The sequence below is a fragment of the Tachypleus tridentatus genome, chromosome 6 (genome assembly GCF_004210375.1).
Source record: "Tachypleus tridentatus isolate NWPU-2018 chromosome 6, ASM421037v1, whole genome shotgun sequence".
NCBI lineage: Eukaryota > Metazoa > Arthropoda > Merostomata > Xiphosura > Limulidae > Tachypleus > Tachypleus tridentatus.
In genome coordinates this window covers 167,305,307-167,323,922 of record NC_134830.1, presented here as the reverse complement: position 1 = coordinate 167,323,922, position 18,616 = coordinate 167,305,307, and the positions used below count along the sequence as shown (strand labels likewise).

The following is an 18,616-nucleotide window of genomic DNA, read 5'->3' as shown; positions in this document are numbered from 1 at the left end:
TAACAAACAAACTCAAACGTTCCACCACCTCATCCTCTATTGAGCTACCAGTTTCTACCATCCGTTTATTTGAAGATTAAATACCAACACCCTTACTTTCAATCATCAGTCAAACTATATGTACTAATGTATACCTTTCAGTTGATCATGTCGGGCTCTGATCAAGTATGATATTCCGCACCTGACCGTGAAAGTAAATTTTCTCTGTGGGCTCTGGTACTTCAGGTTTCTCTACCTAATTACATCTGGGCACATAGTCTCTGATACTCACCCCAACCCCCTGAAAATGGCCTCTTAAATTCAGATAACGTATTTCGATTAGCCATTTTAGCCCATAAATCTAAATGTAGACTTAAATTTACCAGACCTCCACCATCCCTTTCGACCTGATGAGAATGGTATGAGAACATGTTTTTAAAGTATTTATGCTGGTGTGGCACTGTCTAATTGGTTGTAGAACAGCCATTCATAGTACAAACTATCAACACGTAACTATACTCAGGAAAAGTTCATTTCCATACTATTAAGTGGAAGTAATTCTTAAAACATTTTTGCTCATTTTTCACTACAACTATTTGCAATACTTTGTACATTAGTTGCAAAAATAGAATTTAAGATTTGCAATTCTTTCGAATTTACTTTAATGTTAATTCATTTTTGTATGATGAATCTTGAATATATTTTCTTAATCTTTAAATCAGAGGTCTAAAATTATTATTTAACATTATACGATTAGCAGAAGGCCTGTATCCAAAATACACATGTTAAATACGTTTTATTAAAATGATTTTGATGTCTCATTACGTCACTAAAGTATATGTCTCCATGCCTGATCATGTTCTATCTAACAACCGTGCATCCTTATAATAAATCTTCAGATTAACTTTCATTTTAAGAGATCCCGTCATAAGACGGTCATGTTCGAATCGCACTACTCTTCCCTGCCCTTTTCAATAATCCATCTAGTGTGCAAAAACGACGGTTTCCAAGCGTCCTTTCCAACAGTTTGATCATAGAGAAATCTATAGACGTTGGATAAGATGCTTTAAACAATATGTATTTCTACGGAAAAGCAATAATATATCTTTCTCCCTCCAGCTGCTTGAGGCACGCAACAATTGTGTGAATATGATATAGAAGTAGACTGTGAATAAGTGACTCGTGTTGCTTTCCAGACGAAGATAATTTTAGTTACTTTTGCTTACTATTGCTTGTGGCGCATGGGCAGTTGTTCAGCTGACTTTGTGATCGTAGATTCCCAAAAGACTCTGAACTTTACTTATTGTATCTGAAGTAGTTTCTTTGTTTTCAGTTACCATTAAGTATAAGAAATATCTTAAATCTCTGATCTGAGTACATTTCTATGACCTGAGTGTATTAATATCTTGTACTGAAAAGGAGCGTTACAAACCCTTCCCAACTTACTAAATTTTCGGTGGCTTTACGCTGCCTATGTAACACCAAACAATATCAAAGTTCGGTTGTGATATAATCTGTTCTACCGCGAGTTTATATCGGCCGTAATTGTCAGATGACTTGTTGATTTGCATGATCAGTATTACTTTAATGTAGCGTACCGAACTCTCTATATAATAAGTTTACTTCTTTTGAGTATTGGAATAAAATGACAACATTCAGTACGAAAGAAAACCTGGTACATATATAGCCTGCTATATTTGTTAGGGGTTTTTCTTCTCCCTGAGCAAAATAACATGATACTGTGTAGCTAAACAATCTCAATACGTGGGCGATCCGACAGCTGTACTTATGACTCTTAGCCTTTAGTCCTAATAATAACAATACTACACCTGTTTTCTGACGTTAACTATGTATCCTATACGTCATATCTAAGTTTTAGCAAAACATTTCGTCGGCTTATTCACAACAAAGACCACAGAATTTTGCTACCGTCAGTTTCTGTGAAGGACCAGAAAGTAAGGTAAGAAAACGTCAGTGTCATCTATTTCAATTATGTAAAATCTGTTCCTTTCTCACACTGTGTACGAAATTTCATGGTACAGCCTTTTCGTTATATTCATGTAAATGTGTAGTAAGTTATAGTTTTAGAAATCAGCCATTTTTATCCTATTTAACAGCCTTGGATATATGACAGGCATATCAACTGAAACGAATAATATATAAAGACATAAGTACATAAAATTCCCATTTTAAAACTTAATAACATTCACAATTACTTGAAAAAATAAACCAGAAAACAAAGTTTTGCAAACATATGAAAAACTTGGTGAGTAATATTTCATATCAAACTGTTGGGAAGGGACAATTGCTTTTTAAGTTCTAATATAAATCTCTCATCTTTTTGTTTTCTGTTTTGTTATCTAAATAGAAATACAAACAAATGTTACAAATAGTGAAAAGAAGATCCATAATTAATCAGTAAGTACCTATGGAAAACATGACTTTTAATACCGTTCAGCAACTCTCACTAAAGTTGTTCCATGGTGGAACAATGATAAGTTTACGGAGGACATCCCCTAAGATCCGATGTTCTATTCCGCGCTATGGACACACTAGTCACTCGATTTGCTCTAAAACAAATAAACTTTCTCAAGTTTTGCTTTGAAGTTTTATATCAAAACAAACAAAAAAGGAACCACAATACTGAGAGTAAAATGTTAACTTGTAGTTTGATTTTGTCCTGTTACACAGATTCGTTTCGAGAAATAGAACTGCTTACTGTTTTAGTAACAGGTAGAAACATCAACTCGACTTAGTAATGTTTGCTCGTTATTAAGTACAAAACTTATTGTTCCTCGGTAGTGTAAGTGCAATTCATATGTTGAAATAACTTGGTTACATCGCTGCTTCTGCTTGTGAACAAAGTAAAAAATGACACTCTGTTACAATGTTGGGAAGATCATTCAATTAAGCTAACCAAATTAAAGATTCGTTAACAGAACAATCTAATACAGTAATACTTAGTTATTGTATTTATTGAGTCTTAGAATATGGTTTAAACTCTAGCATGCCTAATAAGTTAGCATTTGAAGATTATTGTCTACATTTCCAGCACATTTTATAGCAACATTATAAACAACCCATTCAGTCACAATAGGGGGCATCTTTCATTCAACGAAATGGATAAACTTTAATTTCCTTCGATAACTATAATTTAGAACATGAGCCATCAAATACACATTATTGAAAATAATTATGGAAACATACAAGCGAAACGCATGCACTAACAACATACAACAAACGATATGAAGAACTTAGTAATGCACAAAACAACTTAACTTTTAACAGTTTGATATAAGGTCAAAAACATTGTTAAAAAATACAAAATACTCATGCTTTGTACAGCTTATTCTTAAGACTGTAATAAGCTTATGTGGGCTTTGTGTAGGAAAAACTATAGGTTTGAGAATTCATTTGACATCTATTTAAATTCAATATATTTCTTTATCACATTTTTCTGTGTGTTTGGAGTAGCTTTCTTACTGAATGAGTATGTTCATAAGATAATATTATAATGGATACGAATCTAACTGTACTTATCAGCAGTCATGATGCATCAATTTAGTGTAGATAACTCCACCATTGACTAAGATGTGGCCCAAACTTCCACTGATCCCTAACATACTTCACTCCACACGTCTCTCACGGACTTTGATTCTTTTTCTTTTCTGTTAAACAAACTGTTGCCAATTCCAATTTCTAATCACTTGTAAGGAATACGAGTTTCAAATTTTATCCCAAACTGTTTGTATCCAAAGCCCATTATAACCTAACTTGGTTAAAATTTTCCCGCAATGGATTTGGAACAGCTATGAGTCCTTTGATACCATTTCTCACCAGTGTACATGTTACTGTTCTCTAGGAAACATTCACACCTATACTTACAATAACGTCATTGACAAGATTTGTACTCGTCAAATACCCTGAGGTTCTTAATACTGCCTTTGAAAAGTACCTTTTTTTTGTACATATGTGTTATTAACAACACCAGCTTCGCTTCATATTTTCAGTCTTCATACAGTTTCTGATAAAACATAATCTTGTAGTTTTTGTTATTTTTTTGCATAAAATATTCTTACCTTTTCGTTTATTGTTTCATTCGTATCAGTCATGGTTAGAAACGCACTACTACTAATGGGTACAGTATGACTAGCTTTTGTATGTTCTATAAAAACTGAAACTTTCCGATTGGTTAGATGACGACTAATCACAGGGTGAACTACCAACAACTTATGTCTGTAAAAAACAGTTGGTATGGGTAGAGAAAGCACTATGTAGAAGAGCGAACAACGTTTCGACCTTCTTCGATCATCGCCTGTTTCACAAAAGGATGAAATTGTTTTCTAGAGTAAACAGTTTGTAATTTTTGTTATTGCTTTATATTGGATATCGTTTTCTAACACCTAGCGTGCCACAACATGTCTGCAACTGTCCTTCATCTCCTTTTGCACTGTCAAATCATTGGATAACGTTTTATCAACATTTTGGTTAACTCAGGTAAAACTGTGAATCATAGATAAAGACGAGAAATACTTGAGAAAAGAATTGACAACAGTATCTATCAAAACTGAATAAAAATTTCAAAGCTCAGACTATCAGGAAGCCTTTTGATTCTTGTCCTTGTTGTACATAATGTCATATTGATTCTATCACGAGATGCCTGTAGACCCACATGAAATACCATGCAGGATAAAAAATTACCTAGTACACCGAGCGCGTTGGAGTATTCAAATTACCTTAAGATCCTAACTATACAACATTACAAACAGCATAGTGCTTATTAATGTAACAACAGAGGACGCCATTTAACCTAGCCAGTTAAGCACACAAACTATTATTTAAATTATATGATACGCGTCACTTATATGATAATGAATATGGCTCTTCACTACATCCTAACTTTGGATAAACTTTAACAATCCCGCTTATCAATGAGAAAATGAATTAAAATGAATTTACGTCAGTTTATATAAAATCATAATTTCAAGTTTGCGGTACGTCAACTTAATAAATGTACTTCACTTATGTCTTTGCCAGTTTATATAAAATCATAATTTCAAGTTTACTTGTTGCCTCAACTATGTTTGGCGTATTTAATAAATGTACTTCACGTCAGTTTATATAAAATCATAATTTCAAGTTTGCTTGTTGCGTCAACTATGTTTGGCGTATTTAATAAATATACTTCACTTATGTCTTTGCCAGTTTATACTTCACATTAAGTTTACTTGCACAAATATAAATGTACTTCACATTATGTGTTTGCACAAATATACCGAAAAGCAAGATGTAGGTTTATTGGGTACTTTTAACCACCTGTGCATTTATATCCAGACTTATTGCCCCCCTAGTGGCGCAGCGGTACATCTGAGGACTTACAATGCTATAAACCGGGTTTCTATACCCTTGGTTAGCAGAACAGAGATAGCCCATTATGTTGTTTTATGCTTTATTTCAAACAAAGCAAACTTATTTTATGCAAAACATTTCTAGCAGATGATTTTATATTTGGACATAAAATAGAAGTAAACAAGATATAGATAATTTTTTATTTAAAAAATTTAGTATTTTTTAGCTTATTTTACTTTATTTTGTAATTATGTTATTGCTTTTCAACTGTTTGACATAAGCTCATAAGTAGACAGCTGGTTTATTTTCGGGGATATACAATTTCTTACCTTTTCACTTGTCCTCTTTATGTGGGGTGTTACATAAAGATTTAATAAAACTACTCCATTCCATCAAACCTATATATTCTCACATTATTTGTCTTAGATTCCCCGTGATGGAAGTAGTAGATACCCAGTAGTTAGAGCGTATCTTCAGACACTACGCGCTGATTGGCTGTCTCGAGGAAGAAAAGAGGGTGAACATGATGATGTCATAGTTTCACAATGTGAAACCAGAGGACACCTCACTTGGGGCACGTTGCTTTTTCCACAAAAGTTGTTTGCTGCAAAAGAGTGTGTGTCTAGATGTTACGTGACATCACAGTTCGAGTGTTACAGAACAAAAGAGTCTGTCGTTATGGGTCATATTTCCACGAAGGGATGCTAGAGGACGTATTGTTATGATGATGAGCAAGCATATAGTTCATGCTGAACCTTCAGAGGAAAATATAGATAAAGAATACATCAACTTTATAGTAACAATCACAGTCTTAAAATTAATAATTTAGTCTAATCTATCAAGCGTTGTTCTGACAGCTATCACAATTACAGTTTTGCTTTACAAGTAAAATTATAAATTGCTATTTTAACCTTATTAACTTTATAAACTTTGCTTATATATTGTATCTGTTTTACCAAGGCAAACGGTCTTACTATACTTCCACAAAATTACATACAAGTTTTAATTTGTTCCAGCTTATGTTTATAGTTTGTATTAAATGTATTTTACAAAACAGGTGATGTTACTATGCAGATTGTGTTACTAAAGTTTTTTGGTGGATAGCTTTATTAATAATAGTACTGATATGGCAGATGATGTTTCCACAAATGGATTGATTAACAGGATGATGAAATTATTGTATGGTTTCTAAACATGCTTCAATATGTGGTTATATCATCACTGTTTATATTTAATTATATGTCCTAAGAAGTTACACGTAAAACTTATATTTTAATGAAACAATTAATATGTATATCAATTTTTACTGCACATATTATCCATTATTTGAATGACACAAACATTACAGTCAGTAATTTGAATTATATATTACACAACTACCCATCAATTTCTGTATAAAAACAGTTCACCAGTTCCAAAGTTTTCGTTTCTATACTTAACTTGCATAATACACTTCTTTACATTTTATAATCTCATATGCGTAAAAATTATCACTTAATAATTTGTTGTGCAGTTTCATTTCTATAACTAGTATATAACATTTATTCATCCTTGAAATTTCGTGGATAACCTTATAACTTGATTTGTTCCACTAGAGTTGAAAGTCTCTATGTTTCACTATTATTATTCTTAACTTTGTGTAGAAAATTTTCCAGAAATCTTTTTTATAGAATTTTCTTTATAAATAAATAAAAACGTCTGTGACGACTATTTTGCATAGATTTCTAACTCTCACTTATACTCACTAATAGGCCCAACTCAAATGGTATTAATAAACTTTGATTACTATGAAAAACAAAAAAGCAGTAGAAGTAATCATGTGGCCAAACAAACAGTGTCTTCTTTAAACTTACCTAGAATTAGTAAGTTTTGTAACACACGTGTGTGTATACAGATACACCAGCAGATTTAGTCATCCAGCACTAAGACATCAGCTGATGTAGACTCACACACACACACACACAAATAACAAAATATATTACTATCTTGTAATAGCATTCACAAGACTAAATATCTGTTGAATCATTGGAAATTCCATTTTCATAATTCTTAAAACTTCAAAACCAACTTGTGCACACTATACTTATTAAAGTTATTATTTCACTAATATACATTTCCACACAATAATGGATTTAACTTATAAACAGTACTGTGCAATTCTTGAATTTTAACAGTACTTTAAACAAAAACAACTTATAAGCACTCTTAGTTATAACAATTCGTTTATTTTATGAACTTTATGTACATCATTACTTACACAGTAATGATATAATTCTTATATTTCACTGAGTCCATCATACTTCACAACAAAGACATTTGACGCTTACTACACAGTCACATTAAACTGCCTGACATACATTAATCAGTCAAAAGGTCAGAGAGGGTCAGTCATAAAATATAACTTATATTTATCTTACATTACATTCACTAGCAACTTAATTGTGTTCTGTTCAGACTATAGATCAAATACCATATCAGGGGTAGAAATATTCTAAATTTTGAGCAGGACACATGCTTTGCTGGACAGTGAAACTTGCCGGACATTTGAAATTTTAGCAGGACACCTCAAAATTGTCACCGAACATTATCGAAAACAAGAAATCAAGTAGAGACAATTATTATATAAAACAGAATCATTTTATTTAAGGCACTGAAACATTATTTCAAAGAAAGCGGCAACAAGCCTTGTATCCATTAAAAATGATACATCAATCAAACTGGTAGATTTAGTCATCCAGCACTAAGACATCAGCTGATGTAGACTCAGTATCTTTATTGTCCCTACGTGTGTGAGTTCCATGTGGACTCACAAATCGTATGGTTTTTTTACTGTCCTTCCACCAGGATTCTACAGAATTGCACAGTAATTCTGTGCTTGCAAGATCACAGGTCTTATTCTTAGCTAATTTTATTGTCATTAAGTCATTAAGAGTATCACTTATTAGTTTGGACCGCCAGTTATCCTTAATAACTGCCATCTAGGAAAATCCACGCTCTGGTTCAGCAGATGACATGGAAATCACCTGTATGAGGCATACCAAGGCCAACACTGTTGATCCAGGGAAAGGTTTAGCATTCTCAACAGTAATTTGACTTAACATGTGGGACCACAATCCACTTGCACTACTAGCCAGGGACTCATCTGATTTGGCAAATCTTGTGGCTTTGAGCAGTGTCTCGTGTAAGTCAACTTAACAAATATCAGTTGCAATGTTGAAACCCTTAGCTTCTAACAGAGCACCAAAGTAGTCCAATAGTGTCTGGAGTTCATTATGGCCATAAGATGACAATGCTTCCTTGCTTTTAGGCCAGTTGCTTGGTTCAAATATTTGAAAGGCACCAATAAAATCCTTATCAAATTTTTCAAATCTCTCATTCAGATATGTGACAATTTTACCTATGAAGATGGCAGTTTCTTCAGCCACGGTAGCAATCACCTTTCCTCTAAGTAACCACTTGCCAGTTTGTTCACATGTTGTGAGCTCTTTAACAATTTTCTGGGATCTCTCAACACGATTCAGATTGCCTAGCTTCTCTTTGCAAACAGCGAGTTTGTCAGAAACAATGTTCACAGTAGCAGAATTGTCTTGCATTTTGAGACTAAGAGATGTCAAAACAGGTAGAACTGCCAAAAGTATGTCCATGTACAGGATGGATTTAAGGCTTGTCAAAGTACTGTATAATCCTGCAGCTTTCTGTTCGCGTTCCCCTTTGTCATGCAGCTTTACCTGATACAAATGTTCCGCTAAAGCTGGCCAGTTATGAGAAACTGACTCCAGAACGCGCCTTTGTAGGCCACCCACCGGGTTCCTGTCCCTTTTTGTTGGCTTTCTAACAACAATGTTGTTGGCTTTACCAGCTTCTTTGAGGCCAGCCCAGTTCTGTGGCAAATTGTCATAAAACTCCCATAGGTTTTCTAAAAAGGTTTGGATACTATCAAGGTAAGGGGTGTCCTTGATGGTCTTCTTAATTGCAAGTTCCAATCTGTGACTAACACGGTGGATCTCTATCAGATAAAGTTTTCGCGCCTTCAATCTGTTGACAAGTCTTTTATTTGTGCCAAAATTGACAGCTGCCCCATCATCTGTGAGGCATACAGTTGATTCAAACCAGTCGGGAAACTTGCCATATATGGACAATGCTGCAAGTACAAAAATTACCATCCAACATTAGTTACTTTCTGTAAAAAAAAAAAAATAAATAAATAAAAAAAATATATGTAAATTTGTACTTTGGAAAATTCAATTGCTCTATTATCTATTACGTTAGTTGTGCTAGGTTAAGCTCCAGTTCTGTCAGTGGTAAATACATGGTTCTTCTTGGTTTAAATCAATTGAAAAATGCTTGAGTTTTCACTATGTATATTAATAATGGAATGACTATGTAAACCTGAATTAAAACACAAATGTACATGAAATATTGTTCATTTTAATTTTTCTTAATTAGGAATTCAGGATAAATCGAGAAAATTCTTATCCCAGGAAATTAAGAAATCTTTACCTGAACTAAGAGCCTGTAGCAAGTGTTCAGAATCAGCCTTCTTAACTGACTGCAGACACAGGAAGTGGATTACTGGGTAACAGTCACTGTCTAAGTAGTTTGCATAGACTATCTCCTGGTCAATGTTGGCAGTGTCTGTTGAGCCGTCAGTCATAATGCCAAAGAATAATAAGGTGTTCAGACGAGATCTGACATTAATTCTAATTGTTTCTGCAATATACTTCGTAAAGATAACTGCTTGTTTGTCATTGGCATAATGTTCTGTTAAGTTCATACCAAAGTTGTGCTCCTGTAACAACAGAAGTTCTTGAAAATCGCTGAATGGTTTGACATTCAAAGCCATATAAAGGACAGTCCTGAACAGCACAAGCAAACGATCTTTCTCAGTCTGGTTAAGTTTGCTCAATTCTTTCATCATGGGAGTTAAATCAGGTGTTTCTTTTGCTGTCTAACTTGACAACTTAAACTGTGGGTGCGACTGTTTTCATGCTCCTTAACAGCACTTGCTCTCAGGTTGGAAGATCCTGTTATAAAGGTGTTATTCTGCCTTCCACTACTTTGGTCATATTCCTGACAAATTGAGCAAAACATCAGTCCGGTAGCGTTGTTATACTTCAGCCATGGTCGGCCTGGAAACGACCAGTAGGCTTAGCGCCAGTACTAGCAGCAACAGTTTTTGCTTTAACACTTGGGCTTGGGTCAACAAGCTTGGGTTTTTTCACTCGAGATTCCATAGTATTATCTTCTGATTCATTAGTCTTGCTCGTGAATCCAAACTGAAATAGATCGTGAGACTTTCCCGTTTTTTTACTATCAGACGCCATGTTCAGATCGTCGTGAATGTTTGGCAGTCACGTGACTATCCGGGACGGAACGGAGAAGGCGACCTAAAAAGCGCATTTGTGAGCGTTCACGACCGTTTTTTAAAATTTGCTTTCTTGTTTGTCTTAAATTAAATCTTAAATTTTGCAAATTATTTTCCACTCATTATAGAATATACTTTTAAGCAAATTCTTTGGGCTGTGCATATACAGCTTTTGCCTCACTTATTTTTGAGGGGACGATGTATTTGAGTCAGATATGTTAGGAATATGACCACCGGTCACGATGTCCGGTGATAGTGCCGGGAAAGTGCCGGTCAAACTTGATTTTTTAACGAACATGTCCGGCTTTAAATTGAAAATTTCGAACCCTGCATATAGATGTGTGTCTAGCTTAGACTTTCATGAAATTAACACACCACTAATACCAATTTTCTAACATGTATGTTTGAATGACTGATACAAGTCCCTATTTATATTCCTTATATGAAAGACATGTTTCATCATAACCCATTATAGTGCCACTAATATATGAAAGTAAACTCCCACACTCAACTGAAATGATAAAACATTTATTAAGATCTCAAAATATACAAATATACTATTTATGAAATTATATTTATAAAATCCTGATCAAAACATGTTTAGCTTTGTCTTTTATGTTAAATTACACCCAATAAATATCAATTTCTAACCCGTATGTTTGAGCAATTAATAAAAGTCTCAATTTACATTTCTTGTGTTAAACCCATGTTCTATCACATCCCAATATACTATCATTCAGTCTTCTATTCACTCTTCTTTTTGGGTACCCTAGAATAAATGTGTTAATGATATCCCTGAGATAAGAGGTGTCACAAGACTTCTCTGGACCTTAACATGCTAGTCTAATAAAAACACTATCATCTCCGATAAAATATTTTATCCTTTCTTGAAACAACATTTTCTGCAGTCCGATGACATTCAGAATTCTGGATACAGTACACTATGGGTACTCTATTGTTCTGGGAATGTTCATTTGCTTCCCACCATTTCTGGACAGTAAAACAGTTTAATGCCCTATAACTTCTAACACATGACGAGACATGGCTACACCAAGTACAGAACCACTGTTTGAAGGTTGATCTGTTTCAAAAAAGATTATGCCAAAATCACATTTTTTTATTGAAAACAGAGATGTATATGTGCTTTAACGACCAAATGCTTAAAACAACTTATACAGGCCACAATAACACCTAATGCATATTTGTCTAATCATACGCTACTTTTTTCTGTTACTGCTCGGGCATTTGTCAATAACTACTCCATGCGTGAATGTAATAACATCAACACAGTACAATAAGCAAACATCTTGACGAAGACTGTAATTAAATGTAAACATTAATTGTTTGATCACATAATGAGACACCTTGAGAAACCATAAAATGAGCTCATCATCCTATTAATCTATCTGTTTATAAAAATATCATCCGTCCTAACAACATTATCTTTAGCAAAACCATCTGCTTATGTAACCTTAGTAACAAAGTCTGCATAATAACACCATCTGCCTTTAGAAACAAGATGTAGTACAGTTAAATATATGAATGAAAACTATAAACATAACTTTAGACAAATTAAAATATACATGCAATCCTACAGATGTATAATAGCACTGTTCAACTACAAAAACACCATCTGCATTTGTAAAACATAAAAAACAAATAAACAATTGGTAACTGGAAGCACAAGTATATGTCAAATAGATTACATTATTAATTTTAAGACTTTGATAGTTACTATAAAGTTGATACCATGTTTATCTACTTTATCTTCTGTTCTATCATCTTCATAGCAATACGCTCTCTAGTGCCACTTCGTGAAACTATGACTCCTAACAACATGCTCTCTGTTGAACAATACTCGAATTATAATGCCACGTAACATCTCCTAGCAATATGCTCTCTGGCTGCAAACAACTCCCGTCGTCATGTGTCATGGCGGCTCAGCAACACGCCTTCTAGTTGCACTTCGTGGAACTATAAATTATTCGTATCTAACACTCCCCTCCCTCTGATGCAGCCAATCAGTGGGTGGTGCCTGAACACACCCTAACTACTAAGCCCAATTTGGCTTTTCTCTCAAAAACAAACACGTCAAATTATCTATCACTCTCAAAGACATTGTCATACTCATTCATTTTCACAAATTTTATCTTTATTTTTCAGAAGTCATGCAGAAAACCAGTACAGCAGTTATTCTTTTCATTTTAATGTTGTGTAATCTCGGTAAGTTTTCCATAATTCCTCCGTATTTTAAGTCTGCCACATTGTATATAGATATATGCGAGTGTGTACCGAACAAAATAGATTAGGGTTCAACGAGCAATTCGCGTATACTTTGCATTATCGAAATTATAATATACAAATATTAATCAAAGAAATACTTTTTATTTTCTTTAAGATAAAATCGTAAGACATCAAACTCTTAGCATGGAACTGTTTACACGATCATCAGACAAATAAAATTTCCTAGCTTGTGTATGTCTGTAGTAACGCCACAAACCAAGAAATTAAAGGACCAAAGCAGCTTCTACACACTAAAACTATTCTACAAAGTAACGAATAAAGTTCAGGAGAACATTCCAAAATCTTATTATCAAAACGTTTACAAGTCCAATGATTTATCTGATGGATGAGGTTAATTAGAGAAGTGTTCCTGAATCTGAGCTGAGATGTATGGTGTAGTGTTTTATTTATTCTATGTCAAAGCTGTCTTTACCTTTGGAACTCTAAAGACGTAATAGCTAGCTTCGGCGTAATATCTCTCTTCACCAAAGTTCCAACCCCCGAAGCTTATAGTGTAGGTTTATAACATTACATCAAAAAAATCCAGCTCACTCATACACATATCCAGCAACTGATTAAAAACTCTTTTAGAACGTACCATATTTCTCGGCTTCGAAGACGCTATTTTTCCCCAAAATAAGTCTCAAAAATTTACAATGTGTCTTCCAAGCCAAATGTTACGTTGCTCATAGGCCTAAACCTAAGCCTAAAGAAAGCGTTTAGATACTTGAAAGTTATCTAAGCCCCTCTATATAACCTAGAATGAAATATACAAGTTACTTAGTATTAAATAACAAATAAATAAACAAGATAATCATAAATGATAACAAAATTCAGTAGACTAAAGTCAACCAGTTGATGGCATAATTTGTCTGTTTTCAATCAGATAATGACATTTTCACTCACTGCAAACGATCTTGATATTAAGGTAACGTTATAAGAATGTATGAAAAGTAAAACTGCAGAAACGCTACCCGGTAACGACAGCCATTTGCAAAATATCTTATATTAGTTTTGGTTCTTTTCAGACCATTTTGTTCAGTTGTTGTGTAATGATTTCAAATGCAAACCTGTTCTCGTTAGGAGTTCTCTAACCAATTTTTTTTAACACAGCCCATCTTATGGCTTCTACAAAAAAAAAAAAAAAAAAGGTAATCCTAGAATAGGCTTACAATGACGTTATTACTGGGCATAAAACAAATATTCCACTGGTGATATAAGGTATACATTTTTAAAGGTAGATATGATAAGCATATAGCTCAGGAACAAAATAACTAACACTCAGAAAAACTTAAAACCAAACACGACTTTTTATTAAATATTAAATTCCGGTGATAACCTAAGGAGATCAAAACGGTATCACTTATTTTGTACTTCAAAAATAATTTTATAGTCATATCTCAGCGGTCTCTACTAGGTATACGAATTTACTTTATGGGTTCTTCATCGTGGGCTATCTTATTTCATACTTTATATAAAGTTGAGCCCCGTGAAATTACTGACCATTCAATTCTCACAAAACTATTTTGTTCAAGGTAAACGTTAAAGATTTATGCAAGACTGAAATGAACATTATTTTTGATGAATGGGCTGGTTAGTATTTTTACCTGACCTCAGTTCATACAATAAGTCTTGAATGAGCTTTAAGATTAATCCTTTTGTTTACTTCCTCTGCAAGTCAAATTTGTGAGGAAATGAGCATACATTCCTACATACATTTAGGTGGAAGCTCATACAAGATATCCAGGAATTACATAGTGCTGTTTCGACCATTCGAAATGAGCATGTTCAATATCATTAAGGGCCCTAAAGTTCTAAATACACTATATCGTGATATGTTTCAGCTGTGGTGTTTATATAGACACTAAAATTAGAAAGTGTTAAATCTTAGTATGTCCTTTTAAGACCTTTCTATATTCACATATTCCTTCGTTATAACTTACACCAAACATGGTTGGCTTAAGGAAACAAAAAATATCTAATTGCTTAATAGTTTACAAACTAAGGCCTGACTTCAACCAAAATACATTCCATCGTCAATCACTAATTTCTTTTATCAAGTATTATATTTCCAATAACTGATTTGGTAACATAATACAATTATATAATTTATAAATAGGCAAATATAATTTAACATAATAACTTCTAAGCTTTTCCAAACGTAATCTGAATAATCTTTTCAATGTTTAACCTATGAAATAATAAAGCTTAAAATCTTAGTAATAGCTCCTGAACACTTAGCTGACGTTTATCCATTTCTACCTGTAAAGACGGAGAAAATTTTGAACCTCATTATAGTCTTCATGTTAACTTATAAGGGAATAATAACTTTCATCAAATTTACTTCAATTCTCAACATCTGATTTGGAAATGACTAGCTGACATGTAGTCTGAAAAAATAAAGATATTGTTGACTTTGATAGTTTGTAGCCCTTAAAAAGACAAATGGCGTTATATCTTATTAGTCATCCTAATTAACATCAAATAAACATCACAACTGTAACTAGTCTTGCAACTTCCTAACCAATGACAGCTCACGTATGGAATAAATCAACAGAACATTGAATACCTTACCAACAAAAGGACTGTTATCACTGTCTGGGAAAATGCGTGATTCTTATCAGACGATGTGAGAAGAGTTGTAACTTATCAAACCATTGAACACCTTTCCATCTGCATGTTTTTTTTTCTATCTCACATTCTAGAAGGAATTGTAACTTTCATAATCAACAAAACTTTAGCATTAACAGATTGTTATAATAACCCTTGGTTATATTTTCTTATAAGTGTATTCGCAATTCAAATTTATTAATATTTTGAATTCATATTTTAGATTTGTAATTACAAGAAACAAAGACTTCTACGTATTAAATATTTCATTATAGAAGGTTTTAAACATGATTTTAAAAAAATGAAAATGCTAGCCATTTTCATTCCATCATACTTTTTAATCTGTTTCACAGGTATTGTGTTGACACAAATGATGAGAAACTGCAGTAACAGCGACTTTTGTACGAGTTATTGCATTTACATCTACCAAAATGCCATGAGAGGAATATGCGACTATACAAATACTTGTCATTGTTTTCCGTTATGCTGAAAAGATTTTTCAACAGTGTCGGTTTCTTTCTTTTTAATCTCTGTCTTTGTATCGTTTCTCTAAGTCAAATGTTTTTTTTTTATTCTATCAAAACATAGTATCACAATATCAATATTCTGATTTAGGTATGGGTTTCACTTTGAATACAGCAAAAAAATCCTGTATTGCAGTCACACAAAAGTATTTATTCTAAGCCTAATCAACTATTCTTATTATTACTTCTGTATTTCTAAAATATTTCTCCTGATTTTTTCTGAAAGTAATAAAGTTGAAAGAAAGATATTCTCGTCAAATATATATTTATATCTACAAGACAGAAAAATTGTATCGTGTAATATACAAAAAGAAATATATAACCTAAAAACATAATTTTCCGTGACTTAACGTGTTAAACTCAATGATTACTATCATTTTTACATCAGAAATTTACTAATGTTTGCCGCATTTTTTTATTCAAAGGTTAAAATAGAGAGGTTTCTTAATTTTACAAAACTTACTTACATTTCGTACTATTGAATCAAAATAAGAGAAATTTAAACAATAATCAAATTAAGTTCGTTAATGATGAAAAGTTTCATCAATAAAAATAACTTTATTACCATTAAAAGAAACTACAATGATAAATTTTAAATAATAAATTCGCCGACCAATCACATAAACTAATTGCTATGTTCTGTTTTATGTATAAAATTCTTAGTTTTTACAGTTATGTGTACATATACACTTATATTTACATATATTTATATGAGAAAATTCCTATAGTGGAGTTCATTGTTTAACTTGTTTTAAATTTTAACAACAGTGAATGTAATTGTGTACAAAAAGTTCTTAATATTTCGTTATTAAATAGAAGTAGCGTTGATTGAAACCAAATTTCATTCTCAAACCCTGAAAGAGTAGTGGCACAAAATCCATTTCTTACAAACTCCATACTTCATTATAAAGCACAAATCGCGACAAAAAAATTAAAATCTGATGCCTTTACTGACCATGGCAATCTTGAAACGTCTTCTTGGTTGTACAATCCGTACATTGTGGTTAGTGGCATTATCATTCCGAAGCACAAAGTTATTGCCATGTGGCAGAAATATTATATTTATCTGATACTTGTAGGCGATACCATTGACTTTTCCCTAGAGAATATGAAGTGTAGTTTATCCACCATGAGAAATCGCTGTTTAAATATGTAGTGCACAACCCGTTTCTACCATTGGGAGACAGTCATCTGTTCTCCAGGCAATGGGCAAATACAAATCCTGCCATAAGCTTGAACCATATATATAAACAGGACTCATCTGAAGAGATGGTGTGTCACCAGAATCTTAATCTTACCCTCGCAATACGGTACTAGCGGTGAATTCTGGTTAATATCGGAGAATGACCCAAATCTACACACAAAAAACAAAAAATGAATTATTTTTTGTGTAAGTAATTTATATTTTGTAGCAAATGATAGTTGGTTGTGGTTACACATTCGAATATGAAATTAGTGATTTAGTTTTTCAGCATAAAGTTAAGAAAAAGTGGTCGTTTCTTTATGCATCAAAAAACTCACGTACAAATGCAATGAAATATGATTAGATAAGTATTTATGAGCTCAGAACTATACTGGTTTCCTACACATAGTTGTAACAATCGCAGTTATAAGAGGTGTAACAAAAAATGTTTTACAGAATATACCTGAATTTTTCCTTGACTTTATAAAAGGAAAAGACGGAAAAGTAGTGTTTAATAGTAACTTACAACATTATTTGCTCGCAAAAAAAATTAAAAAAGCTATACCGACTAGAGATCGGTGTTCACTCACTAGAAGTATGAACAGAAATTAAAGATTGTTACATTATTTTATCCTTTCACTGATGAAAAAGATCTATATAACCTGAGAGAAATCGACCAGTGTATATTTGTTTGGTTAGGACCACTTCTCCCAGCATGCAATTTTCACACACGTCATCTGGTCACTTCCATCAATAAAAAAATTGGAAAGATGGTCTTTGATACCTTTAAGACCCCAATATGTTTATTATAAAGCTACATACTTAGCATAAATGCTACATCTTCTAGGTTTATAATACTATATATCGGGTTTCAATAGGTAAGTTGGGCACGGTACAGATGATCCATTGTGCATTTTTGTGCTTAACACCAACTGAATAAAACATCTACACATTCATGTGGCTAAAAAACTATTGCTTCAAGCTTAACGGAAATCTTTAGCAACACCAACTATGGAAAAATCTATAAATACTACCTATAGCATTCTGTAGCTGGTTCAAGAATAATATCAGTGTAATTCACACTTATGCATTGACACATGAGTGAACTCGTGTAGTTGTAAAAAAATAAATAAATTTCGTGTTTACCTTTCTAAACTAAGAGAAAAATAAACATCTGATGTGTTTCAACCAGTCCCAGCTATCCTTAACTTTAAACGGAATGAGCATGATTTATGACATAACAAGCAGGTAAATAGAAAAGAATAAAAACTTGAGACACACACACACACCATGAACAATGAAAATATAACAAACATTAGAAAA

At 33.0% G+C, this 18,616-nt stretch overlaps 2 long non-coding RNA genes across 2 annotated transcripts; one reads left to right on the top strand and one right to left on the bottom strand.

The window, feature by feature from the left end:
- The first annotated feature begins 1,370 nt into the window (after positions 1-1,370).
- On the top strand, positions 1,371-16,356 carry LOC143254392 (uncharacterized). The gene is made up of 3 exons (XR_013030180.1): positions 1,371-1,939; positions 12,857-12,916; positions 15,940-16,356. It is a non-coding gene; the product is annotated as an uncharacterized LOC143254392 (long non-coding RNA).
- LOC143254393 (uncharacterized) lies at positions 11,206-12,894 on the bottom strand. The gene is made up of 2 exons (XR_013030181.1): positions 12,443-12,894; positions 11,206-11,774 (listed from the first exon to the last, which is right to left on the bottom strand). It is a non-coding gene; the product is annotated as an uncharacterized LOC143254393 (long non-coding RNA).
- Positions 16,357-18,616: the final 2,260 nt, after the last annotated feature.